General features: G+C 40.1%; 1 protein-coding gene and 1 non-coding gene across 3 annotated transcripts in view; both read left to right on the forward strand.

Moving 5' to 3' along the window:
* MACROD2 (mono-ADP ribosylhydrolase 2) overlaps nucleotides 1–25297 on the forward strand; it is a 2391823-nt gene that overhangs the window by 1607964 nt on the left and 758562 nt on the right. The gene's annotated exons all lie outside the window — the stretch shown is intronic.
* LOC130030861 (small nucleolar RNA SNORA70) lies at nucleotides 8738–8870 on the forward strand. The gene has a single exon (XR_008793531.1). It is a non-coding gene; the product is annotated as a small nucleolar RNA SNORA70 (small nucleolar RNA).

A 25297-nucleotide genomic window follows, 5' to 3' on the forward strand; every position in this document is an offset into this window, starting at 1 on the left:
TCCATGCAACTTTTGATTTATTGAGATTATAAGGAAACCATATGTTTGTGTTATTTAGCAAATGTGGTATCAACTCACTTCATTTTCTTGATTTTAGCAGAAAACAGCTTTGAAAAAATTAAGTGCTCAGTAGTAACTTATTCACAGTCACGGTTCTCCCGTTGTTCATCGATTTGCACAAGCGGGCCCAGTAACGCCTCCATCATGAGACTTGTTGTTACTGTGTTTGGCATATCGAATACATCACGGGTAGCTTGCCAGACTCTGCCGCGCGGGCAAGATACTCTCGGTAGCTTGCCGGGCTCTCCGAGAGGGGCGGAGGAATCGAACTCGGGTCGGCCATGTTGGCCGCTTGTAAGGCAAACGCCCTACCCGCTGTGCTACCGCTCCAGCCCAGTAACTTATTAAAACTTATAAACTGGAACCCATGTTTTCCCATTTCAGCTTGGTTTTCCAGTTTTAGCTATGAAGATATTCTGCTATGGTAGAGGTTGGGGCAGGTTGGGGCAGTTTGGGGCACAGGTACGGGTGAGACAGAAAGTGATGATGGGAATAGTGGTAATGATAATGGTAATGGAGGAAGATGATTTGTGCATCTCTCACCAAGTGAATTTACTGGAGAATGAATTAGGGGATTATTGTGTCAGGTGGGATTTTATTTATGCATAATCTATAATTTTCTCACAATTTCAAATTTGTTTTCAGGTAAGGTATAGATGTTCAGCAATGTTAGAAAAGATCTAAACATCTTACTATCTTTCTGCTTTACCAACTTCACTGTATTAGTTGTGACTTCATGGGCGTAGGGCGTAACTATTCCAATGATCACAACTGCCTTCAAGCATCACTATCATTGCTTTCAGTGAAAAAGAAACTGTTTATCCAGAGCTCCTAGTATTTTGTTTCTGCCATATTAGAGTTTTGCCACATGGTCCCCCAGCATTGTTGAAGTGGCTGTCTCCTTTTAGGTTAGGCACACTTCCATCCCCAAACAAAAATATTCTGATCAGTTGAAAAAGGGCGGGGGGGATGTATCTTATACAATACACTCTGTATGCAACAATTACTGGAGATCATTGTCAGTCTCCTTCTTTATACCCCATTCCAGAAGCTTCACTGTCAACATCCACTTTGGTCTCTTTGGTGAGTTTGTTAAGCTTCAGGGAAATAAAAAGTATCTGTTTGTCAGAAGAAGGAAACAGATCCTGATTTACTATATGATATAATGCTTATATTCCTGTGTGTTTTCCCAAGAAAAGCAAATCTGCCACCAGAAACCTCACATTGTGGAGAATCTATCTAACATGGATTTTCTCATGCTTGTTTTCTCTTTTAACTTTTTCCAAACTTTCCTAAAGTTATATATAGATATATGACAAGATTCTTTTTTTCATTTGCAGTATATAAGCATGCTCTGAAGACTATGATAGTGATTTAATTTGCAGGAGTGCCTGGGATATTAGAACTCTATGGTTTTCCTCTAAATTTTGCCAGATAGCATGGACTAACAGAATATACTGACAGAATTGCAGGCATCTCCTTATTTTTGCCCCATGACAAAGAAGGGAGAACTAACAACAGCCTTATAACTAGAAACCATGGAATCCATTTAACCTCTTAATGGGAACTGAACAAGACATGAGATTAGATTTACTTCTGATCACTTAGATATAGATCTGAAAGACATTTTATCCTAAAGGAAAAAGGAATCAATCTAATAATCATCTTTAATGGTGATTTTCATGGGAATTTCTGAATCAAAGAAATTTGACATGATCTCCAATACAATGCTGCTTCTGCTGCAATAGGATGGCATATTAGTATGTGACAGTTATTCAGTCTGAAAGTAAACCCAGACCCACCACTCACAAGTTCATGTTGAGAAAATTACCTGATCTCTTCATTTTATTCATATGAAAAACAAGGAATAAAGACAGTCACTTAGCAACATTAATTATGAATAAAACTTAACTGACATTTGTAAAAATTATTGCAAACTAAGCCTATGGTGTACATGTTTATAAAATTAGTAGTGAGAATAAGTGGGAACTTTGACATTGATTATAGATAGCAATATAAAAATCTTGACATAGGAGCCACCAGGTAAGTCAGAGATAGTCACTGATCTCCTAACAGTGAGAAGCCTTGGGAAAGTGTGTCACTGAATAGTTGAGGTGTATAAATACAATTGATATCACATGTATAGGAATCCTGAACCTAGCAAGAACATAGTAAGTTTTCTAAATTTCAATAGTTACATGTCTTAAATATAATTCATTCTTTGTAACATGTTACCTGTGTTCAGAAGTGACATTTTCTAAGCTGTGCTTTCCCTCTACACCTTTCATCATCTCATAATTATTTGGAGAATGTCCAAGCGTTGGTTACTTTTCTTGATGAGATAACTGTAATTCAGACTCCCAGCAGTGATACAAGACATACAGATGTTATGGAAGGGCAAGAAAAAGCAATGATAGTTCCTGAGGTTCTCTTCACTACGCAGAGGTATTTTATGGATGGAACTGAAGGTATTCGTCTTGGGACTGGTCTTGTTGAAAATTCTGAAGTTATGAAAATGTACTCTTGAGGCTGGAGTGATAGTACAGAGGAAGGGTGTTTGCCTTTCATGTAGTCAAACTGGATTCAATCCCTGGTACTCAAATAGTTCTCTGAGCCCTGCCAGGAGTGATTCCTGAGCACAAAGCCAGGAGTAAGTCCTGAGCAAGCTGAGTGTAGCCTATAAAGCCAACTTAAAAAAAAAAAACCACAAACACAAAACAACAAAAAAATGGACTGTATGTATGCTATCTTATAAACTGCCTGAATAATAAGCACCATGAGTAGAGAGAATTAGATTTGAAATAGAAGCAACAAAATATAGTCCGTTACTTGAAAAATTGAGAACTAGAAATATTTTAAGTAATTAAATTGGGAACGTACTTTTGACTAATACTCTGGGAGTATCTTAAATCTGTAGATACTGAAGGATCATAGGGATAAATGGATGTGAAATCTTTCATATATTTGAGATAAAGATTGTTTTGAATATCTCAAAGGTTTTTAAAACTAAAAAGCATGAATATGGGAGCCATCATAATGAAATAGGCCCAAAAGAGTGAGTCCCTAATAGTTCTTGGAAGATGTAGTTGGAGAACAGGGAAAGAGCAAAGAAGACTGAGATATAAAAATAGAAGTTTTGGATACTACTACTTATGTGTCCTTCTGCATCTCTATGCAGACCTTTCCTCCCACAGGGCATAATTTGGTGTGAATTAGTAAAGTCTTCTGCTTTGGTTCTTGAACACTGACACAAAGTCTCAGTGATAGAGGCAAATACTATTTAAATTTAAATTTTAAACAATATTGTTAACTGACCAATGTTAGGGCGCGGATCATGATCTCCCTTTAACGACAAAGAAACTCCAGAGACTGCAAACAGCAAGCAAGGTTTATTGTAAGACTGGCTAGCCAGGGTCAAGCCGCCTACACAGACACGCAGGTCAGTTAGGTGAGGCAAGACCCCGAACTTCTTCAAAGGGGATCTTATATAGGCCTTCACTGGCCGTTACAGCAAAGTCCACGCATTTCATAGCCAATAGATTTGTAACAACGTATGCTTTCTTAACCAATCCAATTAAGGGTACATCACTTCTTAGCCTATAGTTTAAAGATCAGCATTTTGCGTCGGTGCTTAGGAACTGACAGGTTTTTAAGGCAGTCCTGGGTCTTGCAACATGGGTCTTATGAGAGACATCCGGTTATCTGGTCTGACCCCCACCCTTCGAGTACCTGTATCTGAATTCCTTGCTCAGGGGCAGAAAAACCAGTTATTTTGCAGTGCAGGCTCCTATAAAGCGGATCTGAAAAAGGTTATCTAGACCTGTTCCTTGAAAAACAAGTTATTTTGCAATGCAGGTTCCTATTAAGCTAAGCTAAATTAATTCTGGTGGTAGTCCATTTTGGGGCCTGTCCCTTACAACCAATATTAATGAATATAAAGTAATATTGCCTTAATAGCATGTCCTCAATAAATTTGTATTGATCCTAGTTAGGGGCAGGAACATAAATGATACTTTTAAAAAATATTTTCTGGAATTCAGTCTTTATAGTTTTATATATCTAAGTTATAGATTTTATAACTATGAAAGACAAATTTTTGTGTGATATTTAATGTTTTGTTAGCTGATAACAAGCCCAATTTTATTTGTACTGGTAATGTACCTAGCTATAAAAAATAGTATACCCAAATCACTAACTCAACACCATGGAAATCATGAGACCTAAATTACATCCACCATACCTCCTGTCAAGGTGTCAGGTGGGGAACTAGAGGTTGGGGGTAGGAAGGGAGCAAGGGAACTCTGGTGGAGGGAAGATGAAACCGGTGATAGGATTGGAGTTTCAATATTGTATGCTTAATGCTATTAATAGCTTTCTTAATCATGTCTATTTAATTAAAATTTGAAAATAAAAATTAAGAGCAGGTGCGATAGTACAGTGGGTAGGGAGTTCCCCGACATTCCATATGGTCCCCTGAGCATTGCCAGGTGTAATCCCTGAGCATTGCTGGGTGTGACCCCTGTTAGGATGCAGATCATGATCTCCCTTTAACAACAAAGAGACTCCAGAGACTGCAAACAGCAAGCAAGGTTTTTTGTAAGACTGGCTAGCCAGGGTCAAGCCACCTACACAGACAAGCAGGTCAGATAGGTGAGGCAAGACCCTGAACGTCTTCAAAGGGGATCTTATATAGGCCTTCACTGCAAAGTCTGCGCATTTCATAGCCAATAGATTTGCAACAACATATACTTTCTTAACCAATCCATTTCAAAGTACATCACTCCTTAGCCTATAGATTCAAAGATCAGCATTTAGTTACATAGGCATTGTGGCTAGTGGGCATCTGGTAACTCTGACATTTGGCTATCACCTGGCTCCCTTTGATTTGGTGGAAGTGGATAAGGGAAAAGTTCCTAACAGAAGTAATAGATAAGGAAGGACCATCCAAACAGGGAAGAGTCAACAAATGGTTTCAGAATTTGCATCCCAATAAGGAATGGTTTCACTCTAAAGCTCTACTAGGGAGGGGGCAGGAAAGGGAGAGTTACTAATTAGTAGAGTTTTAACTCTGGAATCTCCCTCAGGGTCCCTAGGGAACTTACAACCCCCAAAACGTAAAATAAATAAATAGCTAAGTAAAATGATGGGACTAAAACAAATTAAGAAAAATAGTAGAAGGCAAAACAAAACATTTTCCTAGAGTTCCTTGCACCTAGGTGTGATGTAGGCTCTAGAGTAGAGGCTTCCCCATTTACTTGAGCTACTGCTTTCTTTCCAGCACACATGATTGCTCCACACCTTCTCTAAGGGAACAAAGAAAACAGTGACTCCCAGTTGCATTGGAGGATACTATTAGCCCCTCCCCTCTCCACACCTGTTTCAGTGATGTCCCCGGGGCATTTTGGGAAACTCTTCTCTAGACAGTGCATTCTTTACAAATATTTGTTGTCTCTTTTTGACAAATGTCAGGGTTTACATGTATGCAGTGGCCCTGCTTCCTCATCCCCTCATATTTCTGGAAATCCAGTCCACGGGGCTAGAGAGAGGAACCACTGGGATGGCAGACACACACTAAAGGTGGAAGACAGGGACAAATATAATACAGGGTATCTGTGAACTTTCATACTTATAACTTTATTCTTGTCAAAGAAAAATTAATACATATTATTTAAGCCACTCAAATTGACTATAATTATATATATAAAGGAAAACAAAGTGCAGTAGAGCAAGAGAGGGGAAAAGAACATCTTCTGTTTAACATTCATTCACCCCCCACTTCCATCTCCTCCTCCCCACAAAGAAGAAAAATAAAACAACGAAAGAATAAATGTGAGTTATAAGGAAGGATGTGCAAAATGAGTGAAATTTATAGGCAGCACATTATCCTGATTATGGACAAGGTTTTTAAGTTTAATATGTATATGCCAACTGGACAACCTCTCTTATGCTTAACCTAAAAAAGCACTTCGTTTTTAAGGCTCAGTCACTTTTTCTGTAAAAAATGGAAACCATATTAATACTAGTTCACATTTGTTGATCTCTTGATACATACAAAAGGATGCTTGTATATAGTAAGTCTCATGAAGTCTGGACCAATGAGTTAGACTCATTTCTGGTTTTCTTGTCAAAAAATAAAAGCTAAAAAATGTTGATTTTTTTCTATTTTTTTATTTTCGGGCCAACACATGTTGATGCTCAGGGATCAATTCTACCTCTTCACTCAGGGGTGACTCCTGGTGATGCTTGGAGGATAATATAGATTTCTGGAGTCAAACCTGGGTCAGCTCTGTGTAAGTCAGCCAACCTACCTATGGTTCTATTGCTTCAGCCTCACCTCAGATTTTTTTTTTAAATGAACAACTTAAGATCACAAATAATAGTACCATTTACTCATGAATGAGGAGCAGACAAGATAATGTGGAAAATTAAGCACAATCAGAGACTATAAAACCCAGCTCCCAGAAGCGCACTCCCAGAAGCGTGCAGCCACATTCGCGGCCACGTGACATCTTATTATCTCATTCCTTCTTTGGACAAACTGGCAGGCTACCGAATGTAACGTGCCCACATGGCAGAGTCTGGCAAACTCCCCGTGGCGTACCCAATATGCCAAATACCAGTAACAATGATGGTTCTCATTCTCCTAACTCTGAAAGAGCCTTGAATATGGCACTTTTTAAAAAATCTCAGGGCTAGGACGAAGGAGACGTTACTGGGGCCTGCTCGAGGCAATCAACGAATAACAGGATGGTCCTGATCGTGATCATGCTTATATTGGGAAGATGGTCAGACCAGATGGTCAGACTTCTTCGTCAAGATCATGAACGATCGGTTTGAGGCTCTTCATGTTCCCAGAGCGAAGAGATGCCATTGGGCTATACTAACACGTGACAGGGACAAATGGAGATGTTACTGGCGCCCTCTGGAGCAAATCGACGACTAATGGGAAGTTAAATGATTAAGTGATTAATAAATAATAAAATATTGTTATCTTTATCTCCACGTGAATGAAGAGAAAGTCATCTTGTAGTACAAGAAAGGCCAGAAGATAGTTAAACATGACATAGACTGTTAGTGAGAACAATAGGAGAGTATGAATCCTTAAGAAGGTCTGATCTAGGGTACAGTGGGAGATATGGCTGGGAACGATAAAGGAGAATGCTCCAAAGTGCTTTATAAACACTGCCCAAGAGGGGACAGCAATATTTGCCATCAGATCCCCTTGTTTACTGTCTACTGTGCACAACAAATAGCAGAGTGCAGGTGGCAGTCGAGTCTGCATGTGTGGCTTGGGTACCATGTGCATCCTTAATGTTGCTGTGTTTGCCCATAATTCACAGGTGTTTCTTTCTTCCCAGTGAATGAGGGTCAGATTTTGTAGAAAGTAATTCATTCTTGCCTTTTATTCCCCTGCCTGTAAAGGATTTAGATAACTCAGCAGCATCCTAAGAGATTTTTTAATTGAATGTCCCTTAAGTCATTAAATCCTCTGTCTCCCCCAGGTCCTCTACTCTGCAAGTTGCTCGATAGGAAGAAGTAATTCTTTTCTCTTATCCAAAAGTTGGACTCCGGGCATATCCAGGGGAAATGCCAGTTGACTAGTTGCCAGGACCGGGTGGTAATTAGCTAAGTGGTTGGCATAAACAGACCAAATGAGGATTTTTGTTGCCAAGGCTGCTCTTAGAAGTAACCTCAGGGTCTTGTACTCATGTAGGATGGTTTGGATGCAGGCATAAAGGGCCTTAAAGGAACTAAAATGCCCCAAGAAAACCCCAAACACCAAACATGTTATGAACCCAGGGATATATTACTTTTTTTCTGTTTTTCTGTACGGAGTGTGCTGCCTGACCCTTTCCTCCTCCTTTAGGTTCTCAAATTGAATTGAGTAGAAGTATTCTAGAAATATTTATAAAATTCCTTACTTGAGAAAGCTGTGACTGCTTCAATAACTGAATAACTAACAAATTCCTGTATCATAACTGAATCTAATAGCAAGAGTAGAGGGAGACTTTTACCTCACATTCCTTTCGTCTATGCTTTTCTTGCTGACCATAGCTTCATGATGCTTGGGACTTGTTCCAGCAAAGAAACCACAGGTGTCATTGACTAATTCAAAGACTCCTAAAAGGCTATTAACACAACACTGGACACTTAGACATCATGAATAGCTTGTTTGTTGTATGAGCAGATGTTGGCTCTTATGGACAAGTCAACTGTAAATGTTCTTAAGGAATAGCTCTATATATGATAGATTTGTGGATAAGAAGCTCTTACTCATGGAGATGTTACCAAATAGTCTCCAAGGAGACTGCTATATATTTTTGTTACTATTCCACAAAGTTTTTTTTACATCATCATTATCTTTGCTGCCCTTGAAATGGTAATGGGATTGTGGGTAGTAGTAACAACAGCAACAATTACAATGGTTTCTTGTGACTCTATGTGTTGTTCCATAGAAATGTTATTTTCCTCATTCCTTAGAACAATCCGAAGAAACAGTGTTCATAAAGAAACTTACTTAGAAGATACCTGAATGACTGTAGTTTAATTTTAAAAATCAACAACCATTGTTCAACTATTGTCACTCTGATTTCTTGTCATTTCTGTCATTGAACATACGTCATTGGTATTTGGGTTTGTGGATATTTGGTTGCCCCGATATTAAGAAAAGTGACTTTTGCTGTAGATCATGCAGATCTTGCTCATTTCCTCTTGTGGTTCTAGGTGCAATATCTGCAAACACAAGCCTCCAAAGAAGGGTTTGAGGCCTGTTTCTTGTATTGACTTCCCTAAGGAACTTGAATACAAAATATTTTAGTATACATTTTTTAAATTTATTTTTAGTGAAAAACCATGAGGTACAGGTGTACATTTAAAATTTTTTGTTCTTGGGTTTCGATTATACAATGATCAAATACCCATCCCTCCACCAGTGCCCATTTTCCACCACCATGGATAATATCCCTCCCACCCCCATCCCTCCCATCTCACCCTGCCTCTGTGGCAGGGCAATCCCTTGTGTTCTCTCTCTCCTTTTGAGTGTTGTGGTCTGCAAAAGAGGCTTTGAGTGGCAAACATGTTCAGTCCATAGTCTACTTTCAGCATGCATCTCCCCTCCTGGGAGGATCCTCCAAACACCCTTTATTTGGTGCTCCCTTCTCTATCTGAGCTGCCCTTTCCCCTAGAATGCCCGGCTGGCCTCTAAGCTATGGAGTAATCCTCCTGCTGTTGATCTCAGCTATTCTTGGGTATTAATCTCATATTTTGTTTCTTTATATTCCCCAGATGAATGCAATCTTTCTATGTCTATCCCTCTCTTTCTGACTCATTTCGCTTAGCACGATACTTTCCAAGTTGTACCACTTGTATATAAATTTCATGACTTCATCTTTTCTAACAGCTTCATAGTACTCCATTGTGTAGATGTACCAAAGTTTCTTTATCCAGTCATCTGTTCTTGGGCATTCAGGTTTCTTCCAGTTTCTGGCTATTGTAAAGAGTGCTGCAATGAACAAACAAGTGCAGATATCATTTCAACTATACATTTTTGCCTCTCTGGGATATATTCCCAGGAGTGGTATTGCTGGGTCAAATGGGAGCTCAATTTCTAATTTTTTGAGAATCGTCCATACTGTTTTCCAGAAGGGCTGAACCAGTAGACATTCCCACCAACAGTGAAAGAGTGTACCTTTCTCGCCACATCCGTGCCAGCATCGGTTGCTTTTGTTCTTTTGGATGTGGGCCAGTCTCTGAGGTGTGAGATGGTATCTCATTGTGGTTTTGATCTGCATCTCCCTGATAATTAATGATGTAGAAAATTTTCTCATGTGCATTTTTGCCATTTGGATTTCTTCTTTGAGAAAGTTTCTGTTCATTTCATTGCCCCATTTTTGGATGGGGTTGGATGTTTTCTTCTTGTGAAGTTCAACCAGTATTTTGTATATCCTTGATATCAACCCCTTGTCAGATGTGTGTTCGGCGAATATCCTTTCCCATTATGTAGACTGTCTTTGTATTTTGCTCACTGTTTCTTTGGAGGTGCAGAAGCTTCTTAGTATAAGAAGCTAGATAGTCCCATTTATCTATCTCTGTTTTGACTTGCTCGGCCAGTGGCGTGGCATCTTTGAAGATACCATTAGCTTCAATGTCATGGAGGGTTTTGCCAACTTTGTCTTCAATGTACCTTATGGTTTCTGGTCTGATGTTGAGGTCTTTAATCCATTTTGATCTTACTTTTGTACATGGTGTTAGGCAGAGTTCTGAGCCCACTTTTTTGCATGGAGTCGTCCAGTGATGCCAGCACAATTTGTTAAAGAGACTTTCCTTACTCCACTTCACATTACTTGCACCTTTATCAAAGATTAGATGATCATATAATTGAGGGGAGATGTCAGTGTATTCAACCCTGTTCCATTGGTCTGCAGTTCTGCCTTTGTTCCAGTACCACGCTGTTTTATTATTACTGCTTTGTAGTAGATTTTGAAGTTAGGGAGGTTGATTCCTCCCATTTTCTTTTTCCCAAGAATTGCTCTTGCTATTCGTGGGGGCTTATTGTTCCATATAAATTTCAGGAGTGTTTGCTCCATTTCTTTGAAGAATGTCATGGGTATCCTTATAGGGATTGCATTGAATTTATACAATGCTTTCGGTAGTGTTGCCATTTTGACAATGTTAAGTCTCCTGACCCATGAGCAGGGGATATCTTTCCATTTCCTCATGTCCTCTTTTATTTCCTGAAGTAGCGTTTTGTAGTTTTCTTTGTACAGGTCCTTTACTTCCTTAGTTAAGCTGATTCCTAGGTACTTGATTTTCTGGGGAACAATTGTGAACGGGATTGTTTTTTTTCATGTAGCTTTCTTCTCTCTCACTGTTTGCATATAGGAAAGCCATGGACTTTTGGTATTGATTTTATAGCCTGCAACTTTACTATACAAGTCTATTGTTTCTAGGAGTTTTTTGGTGGAGGTTATTTAATTCTCTAAGTATAGTATCATATCCTCTGCGAATAGTGAGAGCTTGATTTCTTCCTTTCCTACCTGAATGCCCTTAATATCTTTTTCTTGCCTAATCACTATTGCAAGTACTTCTAGTACTATATTGAACAGCAGTGGAGATAGTGGGCATCCTTGTCTCGTTCCTGATCTTAGAGGGAAGGCTCTCAGTTTTTCCCCATTGAGGATAAGGCTTGCTGTAGGCTTGTGGTAGATGGCTTTAACTATGTTGAGGAAAGTCCCCTCTATACCCATTTTGGCTAGGGCTTTCATCATAAAGCGGTGCTGGATCTTGTCAAATGCTTTCTCTGCATCTATTGATATGATCATATGCTTTTTATCTTTTCTTTTGTTGATATGATGGATTATGTTGATTGATTTCCGAATGTTAAACCATCCTTGCATCCCTGGGATGATTCCTACTTGGTCATGGTGTATGATCTTTTTGACGAGTAGTTGGATTCTATTTGCTAGTAGTTTGTTGAGGATCTTTGCATCTGTGTTCATCAGGGATATCGGCCTGTAATTCTTTTTCTTTGTGGTATCTCTGTCTGCTTTTGGTATCAGTGTGATGTTTGCTTCGTAGAAACTGTTCGGAAGTGTGATTGATATTTCAATTTCGTGGAAAAGTTTAAAAAGGATTGGGAGTAAGTCTTCTTTAAAGATTTGGAAGAATTCACTAGTGAATCCATCTCGGCCAGGACTTTTGTGCTTGGGGAGACTTTTTATTACCATTTCAATTTCCTTGATGGTGATAGGTCTGTTCAGGTATTCCAGGTCTTCTTTGTTCATCCTTGGGAGTCTGTAGGAGTCTAGGAATTTATCCATTTCCTCGAGGTTTTGATGTTCCATGGCATAAAACTTCTCAAAGTACTCCCTGAGGATCCTTTGAATTTCTGTAGTTTCTGTTGTAATGACCCCCTTTTAATTTCTGATTCCGTTTATTAGGGTTTTCTCTCTCCCTTTCTTTGTGAGTTTTGCTAGAGGCTTATCAATCTTGTTAATTTTCTCAAAGAACCAGCTCTTGGTTTCATTGATCTTTCGGATTGTTCCGAGAAACGAATCTCGGAACCCAAAGGCTTTTAGCAGAAATGCGTCCTGTTCCTGCAGTAGGTTACTGGGGCAGGGCCACTTCAGGTGGGAATAGGTTTTGTGCCTTTGCCTGTTCCCCTTGGTGGCCCAGTAAACTGCCATCCTCCAGAGGCCACTGGACAGTCAGGTTTGGGCCTGCAGTGATGAGACACGCAGGGCCTCACCAGATGGGGGTGGAACTGGCCCTTTCCTCCCACATCTCAGTGAGATCCTGAGTCGCCGCCTACAAATGGCCTCTCTGGCTCCTGATCAAGCTGATTAATGTCCATGATCCCAGAGACTCAGAAACAAATCTTGAAACCCAGCAGCTTGTGGCAGAAATGCGTCTGGACCACATACAAGGTAGCCACCACCTCAGAGCTTATTGGAAAGCCAGGTATGAGCAGGCGGTGACGGGGCAACTGCAGTCTCACGGGAAGGGGGACAATACCGGCTCGTCCTTCACACCCCATCGAGGTCACGAGTTGCCCCCCAACAAGCGGCTCTCTGGCATGTCCATGGCTCCAGAGGTAAAAGAACAATCCAGAGCCCAACAGCTTGCAGCAGAAAAGTGAATGGACCATACGTTAAACTACGGCACCATGCCTCCCCAGGAGGGAAAGGGTGTTGCTCCCTCCACCCTTTTCCCCACCCCCCGTGGCAGCAAGGTGGCTGCTGCCTCAGAGCTTATTGGAAAGCTAGGTATGACCCGGCAGTGACGGGGCAACTGCAACCTCATGGGAAGGGGGTGTTCCCAGCTCGTCCTTCAATCCCTACCAAGGTCACGAGTTGCACCCACAAGCAGCTCTCCATCACTGCCATAACACCAGACATACAGAAACCAATCTAATTATCTGGCTTTTTAAAGAAATCCATAATCATTATATAATTCTCATAACCAGCTATAGAAAACAAAGTATTTCATAATGCCTTTTCAGCAATTCTGATTGTTGGGGGTGGGGGAATTCTAAACAATAATGATGCATCTTTTGTCGAAATAATGAATGTACTCAATGTAGAGAAGAGTTAAGTGGAAATCATCTGCCTCACAGGCATTGGGAAGGGTGGGAGGGGGTATATTGGGGTTCTTGGTGGTGAAAAATGAGTACTGGTGAAGGGAGAGGTGTTTGATCATTGTATGATCAAACTTAAACCTGAAAGTTTAGTAACTTTTCCCACAGTGATTCAATAAATAAACATAAGAAGAAAAATAAATAAATAAAACTGAAAAAAAAGTAATGTGGAGTTCATGCCCAAATAAATCAGCTAATCAATGGTTGAATAAATAACAGTATTCCTACATTAAAAAAAGAGAGAGAAAAAATTATGGCAATTGAAAATGTTCTTAGTCCAGATAGTCTGCGATTAAATGTGTCCCTAATTATGATTCCCTGGACAAATGGCAGGACCTATACTTCCTTAGAGCCCCTCCCCCCATAATATTTTGGAGGGTGTGGGAGAAGCAGATTAGATCATGCTAGCAGTGTAAGGGACTACTCCTGACTCATGACCAGTGATCACTCATGGTGGTGCTCAGGGAACTATATGATTTATTCACATACTGGAACGTTATTAAGTGACAAAATGAAATGAAATATTTCCTCATGCTAAATATGGGTGAATCTTGAACATATGCTAATATACAAAAAACAAGTATATTATATGATTGTGTTTATATGAACATCAAATCCATAGAAATGATATAGATTTGTGATTTTTAATAGTGTGGGAAAATAAATCAAGTGACTGTTAATGAGTATGAAGGGTAATTTTTTTTGGGGGGGGCATGTTCACTCAGCAGTACTCTGAATATACTCCTGGCTCTTCACTCAGGAATTACTCCTGAGAGTGCTCAGGGGACCATATGGGATGACTGGGGATCAAACCCGGGTTAATCATGCGCAAGGCAAATGCCATACCCTCTGTCCATCTGTACCGCTGTACTATTGCTCTGCCTTTGGACTGTTCTTTCTTTTTAGTGATGAAAGCATTTTAAAATTAGTGGTGATGGTTCTTCAAGTTTTTGAATATATTAATTACCACTGAATAACATACTTTGTAATGGTGAATTTTATGATCTGTTATTTTTATGTCAATGAAATGAAAGAAAAAACTTACCAAGTTACAGTGCTAAATTTAGAGAAGGAAAAAGTTCAGAAGATCCTGTCTTGGCCTGCAAATATGTTATAGTGCAGGAAGTGGGTATGCTATCAAGTCAGTGGTGCAGTCTCCAGGACAGGCAGGAAAATATTCCCAAACGAGGGAACTTATGGGAGAAAAAGAAATTGCTCTAGTGAAGTCTTTCTAGTTATATGCTTCGCATCTGGAAAGTTTTAACTCCAGCTCTTTTCTAGCCCTTGTATCTGTTTCTAGATAAGAAAACTTGCTCATACATTCCCTTCCTAGGATGCTGTTTCCTCATTTCTTGTCTAATTAATTCCTAGTTTTTTATGTCTTAGTGCCCCTTTCATCACCTCAGGGAAATTTCCATTTCTTTATAATCAGATCATATCAGCAACACTCAGCATTTTGCCATCTTTCAGTTCTCTGTCCCAGAAACCATTCAGGTGTGTTTTTACGCTGGTGTAATTGTTTTAATCCCACCTATTTGGTTTATCCTACAGCATTTTGAAGTTGTTAAGGGAGGGTAGGAACCCTGTCTGCTTTTCTTTATCAAGTTACATTAATGTTTCTCAGTGCCTGGTATCCAGTAGGGTCTCCAGAGGTGTGTGATGAGCAGGTGAAGAAATGAGTAGAGTAATGTTCAGCTGTTCTGTTCAGCTGTCCTTTAAAGCATGTGGCCTAAGGGCTTTCCCAGAGGACTGGTTTGTTCCCTTTGGCTTCAGGAGACCCATTTCCTCCTGCATCCTTTCCCAATGCAACAGTTTGGTCATCTTGTCTGCACAGAAACCTGGTGAGATAACTTGAGGTTGCCATTGTTATTTAGATTTAGATCACCTCCAGTGTAATATGGGGACACAATGACTAAATGATTGCACTGCTCAGAACTAGTGTTCAGAACAGTTTTATGGGACTGTTGGATCATGTCCAGTTTTTTCATTCAAAGTCTTTATCATATTCTGCAGTCAGGCTAAAAAATGTCAAATAGCAACAATCCTGACCTCCTGGTTCAAAGCTAATCTTTTAGCTGAAGCTACCAAATGAGCCTGGCTAAACTTGTTCAACCAGGAACTCTTTACTATGGATTAATCACATTATAACAAAATCTTTGATGTATTTTATTAGAGTCCCCAAGGAATGTATTTTACTAGTGAAGTGCTACCATAAAGAGTAATAAGATAAAACTGGGTATCAGTCTTTAATTATAAGAATATAAGTTTTATTTTAAATTATTTTAAAATGCTTTTAACCTGAACATAAATGGCAGGTGTGTATCAATTTTGCACTTATACAAAGCCTTCACAATTGGACTGAGTAGAGTTTGGTAGTTAATGGAACATTTGTGGTGAAGACAAACAAATTTTCCAGAATAAACAAAACCAGCATTTATTTTTAATCAATAGCAACTGAGAATGGGGAGATGTAGTTAGCTTAAGGCACAGATCAAAGCTCATTAAGTATCTTGGTCTTCTTATAAATCACAAGATGTGTAAAATCTGGAATTAAACCAAGCAAGAGAATGGTCTGGGAGTTTTTTCTTGCACCAGGCAGAAGTATGGCTGGCAGAAGAAAAATGATGAAGACTAAACAAGGCTGTTGTTTTCCCCTGCTGGGCCTACACAGTTGTCAGCATGAAGTTTGCCTGTTCAAAGACCAAGGATGGGAGCCAAATAGCCTACAGATTTGGTCCTGACTCCTTTATTTCTTAGTCCTACGTATCAGTTCTTGTTATTACCTGATCATTTTCACTCAGCCAACCCAGGATATGACTGTCCATCTCCCGTGCTCACTGAGCACTCTCTCCATCCCGTTCTAGAGGTATCCTCTCAGTGGCTGTGCTTGGCTTAAGTACATCCAGGTCAGTAACACACAGTTAGCTAATTAGAATGTGAGATAATGGATAAATAACTTTTAAAAATCACTCCATCCATGAAAAACTCCAAGTTATGTTCCATAAAATTCCTCACAGCACCCACAGAAGAACTGAGTACCGTTTTCCCACAGTAGTAACCCATGAACTGCTGTATTCATATAGGACTTGATAGTAACACTTTTTTGGGGGGAGGGGGTCACATCCAGTGATGTTCATGGGTTACTCCTGGCTCTGCACTCAGGAATTACTCCTGACAGTGCTCGGAGGACTATATGGGAATCAAACCCAGGTTGGTTGCATTCAAAGCAAACGCCCTCCCCAAAGTCCTATTGCTCTAACCCTATAGTAACTCTTATACAGGTTTACTCATAATAGTAACTACACATTAATTATTGGCTTTATTTTCTTCCTAATCTACTTATGTACTTTACAGGAATTTAGAGTACAATAATTAAAAAAAAAAACTTAGTTTTAGTGTATGCTACGTAAGGCAAAAATATTACCTAAAACACTATGAAATAGAGGGTCTTTACAACTAGAATGATATTTAAAAGGTCAGAGGTATTTAAGAGCATGCTTTCTAAAAGCAGAGTGCTTTTGTCAAGTCTTGGCTTTGATACCCACTATGCATTTTATACTCAAAAGCCACATTTCCTGTGCCACATTTTCCTCATGTAAAATGGTAGATTCAAAAATGAAAATTAAACTAGTTATTTAATTAAGAAGCTTCTGCACTTCAAAAACATGATGACTATAAAAAAGGACACCCCACACATTGGTAAGAAATAGTTTTCCCACTGCTTACCTGATCAAGAATTAATATCCAAGATACATGAAGTTCTTTTAAAACTTAGTAGCAGCAGGGCTGGATCGATAGCACAGCGGGTAGGGCGTTTGCCTTGCATGCAGCTGACCCGGATTCGATTCCCAGCATCCCATATGGTCCTCTGAGCACCGCCAGGAGTAATTCCTGAGTGTATGAGCCGGGAGTAACCCTTGTGCATCACTGGGTGTGACCTCCCCCCAGAAGAGTCCCCCCCTGAGAAATAAAAACAACTTAGCAACAGTAACAAGAAAACAAAGCATTCAAAAATGGTGAAAAGAGATGAACCTCCTTAAAAAAGACATAGAGATGGCCAGTGGTGTATGAAAATGCTATTTGTCACTTTTCATCAGAGAAATGAAAATAAAAATAAGATATCATCTTACACCAGTGATTTGTCACACATTTAAAAAGAAGAAAATCAATCAATTCTGGAGTGGATATGGGGAAAAAGGAAGCTACAGCCTGTGGACATCCGGCCATATTGATAGACCAGGGAATATCTGGTTACTGTTGATAGACTGTTGACCGGTTCAGTCATTTTGGAAAACAATATGGATACTTCTCAAAAAAAAAACTATGAATTTTGCTCTCACATAGCCCATAATCATACTTCTTGACCTCCACACTTTCATTCATTCATTCATTCATCATCCTGTTCTTCGTCAATTGCCTCGAGCAGGCCCCAGTAACGTCTCTTTCATCCTAGCCCTGAGATTATATTCAAGGCTCTTTAGGAGAATGAGACCCATCATTGTTACTGGTATTTGGCATATTTGGTACGCCAAGGGGAGTTTGCCAGACTCTGCCCTGTGGGCAGGCTACATTCGATAGCCTGCAAGTTTGTCCAAAGTAGGAATGAGATAATAAGATGTCATAAAAAGATGTCCTGATAAGATGTCATGCTGCCGCGAATGCGGCCGCACGGTTCCAGGGGCTGGATTTTATAGTCTCTGAGTCTTGGCCGTTGATAGGATTACACGGCGCCAGGGGGCCAGGTCGTGGGTGTGACCCCCGCCTACTGGAATTTGGAGGATCTGGGTGGAGGATGCTCGGCCCAAATCCGAGTAGGCTTGGAGATCTCTGCCCCGAAACCCGCGTGGCTTTGTCTCTCTGCCAGTACCTTCATGTGTGTGGAGAGTGGTCTCAGCATGGTGGTGGCTGGTCCTGGAGGTCTTCGCTGTTGGAGCCCTGGTCGGGGCGGGGAGGAAAGCTCAACCCGCTCCCCTCCAAGGGACCCCGGCGAGGAACAGCCAGGCGCAGGGGCAGGAGACTGCACTGGTCTCGTCCGGGAGCTGGATTTTATAGTCTCTGAGTCTTGGCCGTTGATGGGATTACTTGGTGCCAGGGGGCCAGGTGGTGGGTGTGACCCCCGCCTACTGGAATTTGGAGGATCTGGGTGGAGGATGCTCGACTCCAATTCGAGTAGGCTTGGAGATCTCGGCCCCGGAACCCGCGTGGCTTTGTCCCTCTGCCAGTACCTTCATGTGTGCGGAGAGTGGTCTCAGCATGGTGGTGGCTGGTCCTGGAGGTCTTCGGCTGCCAGAGCCCTGGTCGGGGCGGGGAGGAAAGCTCAACCCGCTCCCCTCCAAGGGACCCCAGTGAGGAACAGCCAGGCGCAGGGGCAGGAGACTGCACTGGTCTCGTCCGGGGGCTGGATTTTATAGCCCCGACCAGGGCTCCTGCCGCCCAAGACCTCCAGGACCAGCCACCACCATGTTGAGACCACTCTCCACACACATGAAGGTACTGGCAGAGGGACAAAGCCATGCAGGTTCCGGGGCCGAAATCTCCAAGCTTACTGGAATTGGAGTCCTCCACCCAGATCCTCCAAATTCCAGTAGGCGGGGGTCACACCCACCACCTGGCCCCCTGGCGCCATGTAATCCCATCAATGGTCAAGACTCAGAGACTATAAAATCCAGCCCCCGGACGAGACCAGTGCAGTCTCCTGCCCCTGCGCCTGGCTGTTCCTCGCTGGGGTCCCTTGGAGGGGAGCGGCTTGAGCTTTCCCCCCGCCCCTACCTCCACTCTACGATTCAAAAAACATTCTTTTGGGACTATCCACAATTGCAAAGACTTGGAATCATTTCAAATGAGCAAGAACAGATAACTAAAGAAAATGTGCACTTCATGCACAATGGAACACGAAAGTGTTGGAAGAAATGGAAGTATGATGTTTCCTGTTACCTGGTAGAACTAGAGGATATCATGCTAAATAAAATCAGAAAGAAAGAAACAGATAAAAAATGATCTCTCTCAAGGGAACATCAAGTAAAGGGTGTTGGGAGTGATCCATCCGGGTTGTAAGATGCGTGCCAAAAGTAGACTATAGACTGAATATGATGGCCACTCAATACCTCTATTGCAAACCACAACACTCAAAAGGAGAGAGAATAAAAGGGAATGTCCTGCCATGGAGGCAGGGTGGGAGGGATACTGGGTAAATTTGGGGGGAGAATGGACACTCGTGGAGGGATGGGTAAACAATCATTGTATGACTGTAATGCAAACATGAAAGTTCTCAAGTTTGTAACTGTACCCCACACTAAGTGATTCACTAATTAAAAAAAATCTCTCTCACAGTTGGTATATAAATAAACATAGTAAAGAGCCAAAAATGGTTAAAGGCAACAGAAATGGAAAATTGGTCTATAGAACTAAGCCTAACTATAGAGAGCAGTCGTGGGGGGCAGGGGGGCGGGATGGAAAGGTTCTTGGGATATTGGTAGAGGAAAGATAATACTCTGGTGGTGGGTGTGATGCTGTAATAGTATATGCATGAAACTGTCATGAATAGTATTGTAAAAGAGTTGTATCTCAATAAAAAATGGAAATCTCATGACTTGTGAGCATTGAGTAATCCATATAGATTACCCTGGAATATGACATAACAAGTGTCAAATGCTCAATATGTAATGTTTATTAGAACCACAGCCTATCAGACTGGAAAATAAGTTTATGGGTTAGCTAATGTGATTACTTTGTATTTCACAGGAAATAACTGAAGTTTGGAAGGGCATGTGTCAGTCTCATCTGGCTGACACTGCTAATGTCAAATCTCTCATTCTAGTAACTACATCAGCTTCAGAACTATCCAACTTCAGAACATTGCTACATCCAAATATTTAATTAAGAAAGGGGTCCCAATGTTATCATCTCACCTAATCAATTTCCTGGTTTTATTTCATATTCCTAGATAAAATAAGGTCAGATATGTTCAGCAAGCTACTCATGGTGTATTCGATATGCCAAAGACAGTAACTATCATGGGCTTCATTTTCCCAACCCTGAGAGAGCCTCCAATAGGTTGGGAAGGACGAGTAAGGAGAGGCTACTAAAATCTCAGGACTGGGACAAATGGAGACACTATTCGCGCCCACTTGAGCAAAACTATGAACGACTGGTTGACAGTGATAATGATACACTGAATTACATACGATTGCATGGATATTATGACTATGAAATCCAAATGTAACTATTGGTAGGTGATTAAAAAATAATCTATGTATAACTATAAGAAGGGTGTTCTCATGGAGAATGTATGATTTAAATAGAGATATTCTCTTTTGCAGAAGCCTTACAATTCTCAGTTTACCTCCTGGCTTGAGAGGTTTTGACTGTGCAGAGTGGAAATCCCTGCAGCATTTCACAACACTTATCTGATTATTACTCAGAGCCTGAGTAGTATTCTCTAGCATAGGGATATCTACTGTAAACTTGGTAAAATAAAAGTATTGATAAAACCATAACAGTTTTTGCTTTTAAAAATCTTTCTTTCTTATTCATTGCTCTGTTCAAGCCACCACTTTTTGTTTTACTTTTGACCTTAAACTAGGAAGGAGCAAAATACACAAACATATCACAGGGAGTGTATCAGAGCAAAGACTTTGCTAAGTGAAAACTCTCTCTCCTATTCAGCCACTGTGATCAGTGGAATAAAACCACATTAAAGATGACCTCTGGCTTTTATCCTCAAGAGATGACTTCTGTCAGCAGCAGTGAGTGTGACTTTGTGTAAATACACAAAATATCACAGAAATGAGAGCGTTCCATGATGCTGAGATTTGTAAATATTTGTCTTAGAGTCATATTTCTATTTTTCTCTGAGTATGTTTAGTAAAGACGATTTGGAGTGAGTCTCTTGAAAGGCAAATAAGTTTGTCTGTGAAAATGGTGTTATTTTATCTTCCCAGCTTCAGTGAAATATCTTTGGTCCCACAGCATAAAGCTTTTATCAGATGATCAGGCCAGGGAATTTTTGTTTTTTAGTTTCCATTCTAACTACATTTTCAATATAACTCTATTTTCAACAGCAAATGATTATTTCTGATATTTTATTTGCTTGATAAGCAATCCAGTATTAATATATTGATCCTCTTATTTTTCCTCTGCCTTTCCTTAAAACAACTGATCATTAAAGGTCCATGGAAGCCAGTTCTGGTTGGATATTGATCAGCTGTGTACAAATGGACAATCCGTGAGGCTTTGTGCAATAAAATCATCTTTGCTTGGAACCAAATGATGAATTCTACACATCTTAAAGCTCTGCCTTATAATTTTTATGGCTGAATTACCCTTCTCTTTCACTTCTCTGCTTACTTGCCTTTCTTGTCTTTACATCAAGTGGCAGAGAAAGTTTTCACTTTGCAGTTCATTTGTTCACCCTCCAATAGTGACTATAGTCAGTTTCAGGAATCACAGAGCTGCATTTATAATTCTTCTGAGGAATACCAGAATGTGGTGAAATAATTCAGAAACAGTGGAAAGTTAAGGGTCATTTGTTTACTTAGCTGGGGAAAATGAAGAACCCGTGCTTAATATGGGCACTTAGATGACATATGTTGGAAGTCTCATTTTTCCCTTGTTTGGTGGTGATAATAGGAGTCACTGATAGGTAATGGGTAATGCGGAAGTAACAGTAGGAATGTAAGCGATGGTCACTGCTGTAGGCATAAGGTTTCAGTTCCACTCAATTCCTCCCATTGGCTGCATGACTTCCCACTCAAGATCTTCCTCACTCTTTTATATCTCTCTCCCAACGTCTATCCACAGTAGTTGAATCACAGGAGCTTGTGGCCAAAAGGTGAATGGGTTTAAGGTGACTTTGAATGTTCAAGGGGTCATTGATTGAGCATTGAAAGGATCTGCTACAGAAGAATCTTAGAGATACCAATACAATAAGGAAACACAAAGGCTTAATCCACTCATTTTTAATGTTAAATAAAAAGTCATATACTAAAAATCAAGCAAGAAAGAAAACAAACCCAGGTATCACCTGAGAACTTCAGATATTAAATTGACTGTAAACATCTACTGTTTTCTGTTTTCATCTAAGCCTGCCCCCTTTGTCCTTATTTTTAGTCCATTCTTTTATTTCAGTTTCTTTGAAGTATTAGAATAGGTGAACATATTTGTGAAATCACAATCACGATCATACTGTTGTTCATTGATTGCCTCAAGCAGGCCCCAGTAACGTCTCCTTTATCCTAGCCCTGAGATTTTATAAAGTGCCATATTCAAGGCTCTTTCACGGTTAGGAGAATGAGACCCATTATCGTTACTGGTATTTGGCATATTGGTACACCACAGGGAGTTTGCCAGACTCTTTCGTGTTGGCAGGTTGCATTCGGTAGCCTGCCAGGTTGTCCAAAGTAAGAATGAGATAATGAGATGTCCAGGAGCTGGGTTTTATAGTTTCTGGGTCCTGGCCATTGATGGGATTACACGGCGCCAGGGGACCAGTTGGTGGGTGTGACCACTGCCTACTGGAATATGGAGGATCTGGGTAGAGGATGCTCAGCCCCGATCCGAGCAGGCTTGGAGATCTCAGTCCCAGGACCCGCATGCCTTTGTTCCTCTGCCGGTACCTTCATGCATGTGGAGAGTGGTCTCAGCATGGTTTGTGAAATAATATAAAGATATTTGTAAGCAATAGAAAATGCAGAGCTACTTGACTGAGTGAAACAAAATGAAACCTGAGCCTTTTCTCGCTACTCCGTTTCATAAATAACCCTGCTAAACACTCTTATCTTTCTAATAATCACCACCATCAAAATCATCTTGGCACAGAGAAATACTTGAAATGGTAGTAATAGTTTTTGAGTTGATGGCTCATATTAAACTATATTTAAGTTATCTCATTGCCCTCATATTAATGGATTGCCTTTCTTGTATGTATTTGTGGAACACTAGCACTAAGATGTCTGCTCCTCAATCAGCTCATTATTGACTCAGGAACAATATCCTGCTCTATCTTTGTTATAATGTTTCTACCCACAGCTTTCAGCTCCATCAATAATCATCAATTTATTTGTTGGATACTATTAGCCTCTGGGAAGGGTAAAACAGAAAGAAATGGAAATTTTCCACCAATATCTCACACTCTTGTCAAGTTCTGTATTACAATACAGATATTTCTCGGGCAGAATTTTGTCAGGCATGCAAATGTGTTTCATCAAGCACTCACAAAAATAGTTGTAAAGTCTTATTCTGTAAACTGAGTGATACTTCTCCAGCTGCTGGCACTGAAACAAATACCTTCCAGGGAAAATTCATTTTTAGCATCCAGTCGTTCAGACATATCCCAAAATCATCTTTCTAACGTATGAGTGTAAGATCAGATATAGCTGTGGCTCTTGGAAGTATTCCAAGGTCTTAGGTGGCTAAACTTAGAATCTCTAGGTTTTCATAGGGGGGATGGTGTCCATATAATCTCACTACCAAAATGTATATCTTGAATATGTATCATTTCACCAAGATTTATTTGTAACATTTCATTCGCCTCTTGACTAATCCTATGCTAGTCAATAATTATAGTTCATGCATTGATGTAATAGTTTCAGAGAATGAAGAATTAATTATAACAATCCATTGTCTCTGGATATATATTTATATACATTAAAGTGAAATCATTGGGGCTGGAGCAATAGCGCAGCAGCTAGGGCATTTGCCTTGCATGCGGCCAACCCGGGTTCGATTCCCAACATCCCATATGGTCCCCTGAGCACCGCCAGGGGTGACCTGAGTACAGAGCCAGGAGTAACCCCTGTGCATCGCCAGGTGTAATCCAAAAAGCAAAAAAAAAAAAAAGTGAAATCATAACCTGAACAGTAGTCTCAGACAGAAACTTTTTATAAATCATGATTTATCTTTATTTGCAAAAGACTGGATTAATTTGAAATATCATTTTCTTAATCTGAAGTTTTGATAAAGAGATCTGTGATTTTTATTAACAAATAATTTCTATTTATTTTGCCATGAAAGGAGTGTTCCCCATGTAGTGTTCATGGTCCTGGCAATTTAGCCAACTTGGCCTAGGTTCAATGCAAGACCCGCAGATGCAGCATTCTTCTGACCCTGTAGTGCTTGGCATCCTGGTGGTGCTTAGGGTCTTAAGGCTGCACACAGGATTCTGAGGAGCATATATCAGCAGCAATAGAACTTGGGTCAGTCAGTGCAAGCATGTCCCCTAACCTCTACTATTTCTTCAGTTCCAACAACATATTATTGATACTTTATTAATATTTATTTAAGAATTTACCCAAACTTATTTTATCTGTTAATGAAAAAAACCTTCTGAAAAATTCCAATTTTTCCTCCTCATCTTAAACACAATTCAGATCAATTTTGGAAAAATGTATCTTGCTTTGGATGCTTTACTAGATTTTCTCATTGGTCTATGAATGTATAGAATAAATTTATGGTTGCACATGTTTTACTAAATATTATCGAAAACATGATTTCTTTCAAACTTACATATGATATCTAATAAGACAAGGTTGGTTTTAGTTAGTGCTTCACTTATCTAGTGTTTCATATTATATCTAGAAATTGTGGTGATTTATTTTTCCTATAGCTTCATGGTTTGTCTACCATGAAGCTATAAGCATTTATTTTTTAGACATTACATAAAATTTTGAGAAATTTATTAGCTAATGGGAAACACTAATGCTTTTTTGAAAGTGTTTCCTTAATTTTACAATAAGCTTTTCTCCTTCTCACTGAGATGGAATTCCTGTCCGCACGAGAATACTTACATAGGACCGAATTCTGGGTGCAGTCATCAGAGAGGGGTTTATAGTGTCTTTGTACAAACTTTGACTGTGGGCGTTCCTGTGCCTCTTGAAGCATTTGTTGCTGGGAGGTGAGGGTGAGAATTAGAACTTCCCTACATTCTTCTCCTTATTCCTTTCATTGTGTCTAATTTTTGATGTCTAGTGGTTGACAAACAATGCCTGAAAACTTTAGTTACTAAATCAATAGTAATCAGCGACTTATTGTTTCCTCAAAGGTGCGCTTGCTCTTGGAAAAGAGAACTGCAAATAAAATTAGTTGTCATTGCCAATTGGAGCATCA

The sequence above is a fragment of the Sorex fumeus genome, unplaced genomic scaffold (assembly GCF_029834395.1).
Source record: "Sorex fumeus unplaced genomic scaffold, SorFum_2.1 ptg000044l, whole genome shotgun sequence".
Classification (NCBI taxonomy): domain Eukaryota; kingdom Metazoa; phylum Chordata; class Mammalia; order Eulipotyphla; family Soricidae; genus Sorex; species Sorex fumeus.